This window comes from Serinus canaria, chromosome 20, assembly GCF_022539315.1.
Source record: "Serinus canaria isolate serCan28SL12 chromosome 20, serCan2020, whole genome shotgun sequence".
Classification (NCBI taxonomy): Eukaryota; Metazoa; Chordata; class Aves; order Passeriformes; family Fringillidae; genus Serinus; species Serinus canaria.
The window spans coordinates 9,723,146-9,727,687 of record NC_066333.1 but is presented as its reverse complement, the minus strand read 5'-3'; positions in this window follow the sequence as shown (position 1 = coordinate 9,727,687).

The following is a 4,542-nucleotide window of genomic DNA, read 5'->3' as shown; positions in this document are numbered from 1 at the left end:
TGTATATATATATATGTATGAAAGTTAGAAGTTTTTCATATACATATATATGTATGTATATGAAAGTTAGAAGTTTTTCTTTATATATATATATGTATGTATATATATATATGTATATGTATATATATATATATATATATATATGTATATGGACATTGCAATGCAATTTTAGAATTTGAGTGTTTATAAAATGAGCTTTATCTGAGTGTGTTGTTTCCAGAGCTAAACAAAAGCTCCTGGGATTCTGGGCATTTATTATGTTGCTGTGGGACTGGCAATTCAAGGATTTTAGTAAGCAGCAACATGGCATTCCTGTTCCATACCCAGGCTGTTTAGGTGTACAGGTAATTTAAAATATCTGGAAGTATGTTTCCCAATCTGATATGAAGTATTATATTGCTATAAAAGCATAGAAATATAACCACTCTTTCACAGGTACTTGTGTGTGTGTGTTTTTCATCACTTGTCACCCTTTCCCAGCTGCAGTTCTTGGCAGGGGTGTATCCAAGGTGCCATTTGCTGCAAGGCCATCATGGCATCTCTCAGGAGGAAGGTTGGAACTCAGGTTTATGCTTAATTTGTAGCATTGATAAAGCCCCTCTTGGCTGCAGGAGGTTCAGGCATCAGGTGAGTATTGAATTCTCAGGGAACCCTGACAAGGGGAGAGAGAATGATGCCTCTGCCTCCATCTTATCAGAAGTCAATTAATTACTTTATTATACTATATTATTCTGTACTGTGTTACATTACATCTAAACTGAATCTGCCAAGCATTTAACTCTGCACCCAGCTGCAGAAGAATCTCATGACTGTCCCCTGAGTCCCAACTCACACACACACACTGGCCTTGATAGGCCAAGGAAACAAAACCCCATCACTTTGGGAAAACCATCTCCATATTGCATTCTGCTTTTGCACAAACACAGGCACAGCAAATGACAAGAGTTGTTTTTCCTTTCTCTGAGGTTCAGAGAATGTGAAACCCAGAAATTTTCTTGGGAAGGTGTGCCTTGCTTTTCTCTGTGAAGAGAAATGTGGGGCTATGGGTGGCATCGAGGCCCTGTGAGTTGGTGTCTCCTGCTGGCTTACCCTCTCCTCCTGAGACAGAGGATTGCTGGTTTTGAAGGCAAGAAGGGGTTTGTGGCTGCTGGGGAAGTGTCGGAACCCAGCACATCCTCTGGCTGCCCTGGAGGACTCCAGACCCTGGCAGGGGCTCAGAGACCTTGGCACAGAGTCAAAGACACCTGTGCCTTTGATTTTACCCCATGGGAACAGTTACCAACTTTATGTGAGGAGTTACAAGCCACAAGAGTTTGAGTAGAAGGATAGTGAATTTGTCACAGGGTGAAAAAGTAGAATTTTGGGAATTTAGAATGGGGTTCAAGAGGCAAGGTAGAAGGATCTGGGCATGTCCTGTCTTTCTTCTTCTTGTCCTCCATCTTCTGCTGGGATGGTGGCACTTTTGGATTGGTTTAGAGTAGAGACAGACTGTCTAACATAGGTGATAGGTATTGGAAAATTATTGTAAATACACATAGTTTTTAGTATAAAAAACTAACAGCACCCCAAAGGCAGTCAGTGTGCCATGAGCTGACCTGCCAGACAGACCTCAGCAGGTCAGAGAAAAAATGTAATAGATAAAAAATAAACAACCTTGTAAAGCAGAGCCGAAGAATCTCGACTTCTTCCGTCACGGGGCTGGGAAAAAAAGACTTTTAATACCTCGGGAGCCATTTCAGCAACACAAAACCCGAGAGGGAAGGAGAATCATTTCCTTCTTCGTCCACAGACCAACCCTGATGAAGCCGTGGAGAGCCTGCCAGCCCTGCTCTGGGTGAGTGAAGGCCAGCAGTTGAGTGTCACCTGTGGTGTGCTCAGGGCCACTCACGCCCTTGGGGACTGCAAACAAAGGGGGTCGGTGCTGAGCAGAGCCACGGGGAAGCGACACAAATGAGCGCCCAGGGGCAGGGCAGGCAGCAGGAACTGCCTGCTGTTTATTGTGGCAGCACCCCAGGCAGGCGATGAGCCGTTTCTCTCTGCTGAGTTTGTTTGGATGCTTCCTGGAGGTTTTGAAATGCCAGTAAATAAAAGCTTTGAGTGACACACGGATGGTTGAGCAGAGCCTCCTGCCCTCAGTCTCTCCTACACCTGGATGTGCAGGGGAGCCTCATTCCTCCCTGTCCCACAGCTGCATCCTCTGGCTTCCCCTGGCCCATCCCTGCAGCTCTCTGCCTTCGTGCCAGAGACAGCAATGGGAGCAAACACCGACAATTCACTTTCCATACTTCATATGGCACAGACAGGGAAAATAAACACCAACCAACCAGAAGGTGATTGGCATGATGTGATCTCAGCAAAAGGAAGAAGCCCCTCATTTTCCAAGGGTCAGGCCCTGCTGGTGGCCGTGGGTCGGGGTTTTGTGCAGGGCCAGGTGGGCTGGGAAGGTGCCACTAGATGGCAATGGAGCTCGGTGCCATGGCCAGCACCTCCCCGTGCTGCTGACAGCAGGTGCTTTCTGGAAAGGACAGAAATACGGTCCGTGCACTGCAACAGCAAAACCACAAAGGCCTTTCATGAGATCCAAAAAGGGTCCAAAAGTAAAATTTTAGTATCTTAGTTATACATTATTCCAGGGAAATAAACAATTTGTAAGCAGAAAGCTGAGCAACAGGTGAGGGTTCAAACAGAGCAGCTGTTATTATTTCTACAAAAAGCTGGTAAATTCTTATTTGAAGCATTCCCTTCCCAAGCAGGGATCAAGGGCTCTGAGCTGTCATTCAAAGGGAAGTTTCTATATTTTGATTTTCTTTCTTCAGATGTTATAATTGGGGTTGATGTTAGCCTGATCCTTTCACCTCACTCTGAGACAAGCCTGCCTGGATTCTCCTGAAGTTAAAAGCATGTTTGGCTTGGAGGACTGGAATAATCCCAGGTGCTCTGGTCCATGGTAAACCTTATACTGAGCCCAGTGGTCTCTGGGTCAGGCTCATAATTAATTTATCTAACCTGCTTTAAAATCAAACAGAAAAAAGAGGAGTGGTAGCTAAAGGGAAATATGTGTGTTTTACCAGCCAGGGCAACCTCAACCCAGCAAATGTGAGGGTGGCCAGGAGGTGTGAGGGGTGGCTGTGGCTCTGCCATGGAGCAGAGCTGGCTTTCCTTCACACAGTTCCAGGGAATTTGAGGAAGCAGAATGGGCTGGCATTTTCTCTTGCCAAATAATTTTCTCTGGAACCGAATAAACACCAGGATTTTCTTGTCTTCCCTCAAGTTTTCCTATTGACCTGCAAGCAGCAATTTTAGAAGAGGAAAATGAGACCATTCTGCTCCTTCTAATGAGGTGCTGCATGTCTTCTCCAGCCAGGAACCCACCATCCAATTTCCTAGAGATGCACAGAAGAATGAATCTCACATGAAATTCGAATTTCCCGAGGTGTTACATCTCGCCTGCTTCATTACCAAGTAACACTTTGTCAGTTGAGAGAGTCCTGAGAAACCTCAAAGTGCACACAAAGGGAGGAACCCACCACAAATTCTCTTACAAACCTCTCCTTCCAGTAAGGAGGGGTTCAGAGCTGCTGTAAAATGAATATTGCAGTAGTTCAGTGAAACCCTGATGCACGAGTAACTATAGAAACTGTAGCTCCAGACAGGAGTGTTCAACATACTAATGTGCCCTGCTTCAAACTAATGTGAAAAATGTGATCTCTTACTATTCTGGCTTTCTGCTTCAAAAATACAAAATCTGTTCCAAGTAGAGCAATGCTCTGAAAGTTGATGAAATCACAGATGAAGCCTTGCACCTCAGCAGGGGCAAGAACAGAAAATCCTGGGCTACCCAAGCCTCTGTGGCATTGCAGATAAAATCTGCCCTGTAGCAAATGGAATCATGGAATCATGGAACCATGGAATGGTTTGGACTGTCAGAGGCCTCAAAGATCATTGATTCCACCCCTCTGCCATGGGCAGGGACATTTTCCACTGTCCCAGGTTGCTCCCAACCCTATCCAACCTGGTCTTGGACACTTCCAGGGATCCAGGGCAGCCACAGCTGCTCTGGGCACCCTGTGCCAATCCGAGCTGTACACTTACCACCTAAAGAGTAGCAAGGAAAGCATTTTTTAATAGAAAAAGTGAAGTGCTTGTTGTCTCTGCATGCTTTCTTTCCTATGGGGGGATTGGCAGAGGATTTTTCTTGGGAGATGTAGACACTTAATTTTGTTTTACTCTGTAAGGAAAAAAACCAACCAGTAGAGTTAAGCTTGATGCACGAAAAAAGAGGATGGATTTTTGATTTTTAAACATTGTGGGTTGTCCATTTAATTTCTCAAAAATTTGCTGCTCCCTGTGGTTCTCTTGAGAGACAGCCCAAGCTGCTAAAGAAACCCAGTCAGGGGCCTTCTGAGGTGTGGTTCATCTTTCTTTAACAATATCTTAAAACCTTATTTTCAACTCTTTTTTTTCAATTTTCTCTTTTTAAATGTGATAATTCCCAATTCCCCACCAGCAATCTGGGAAGATCATTTGTGCAATCCTTTTAAC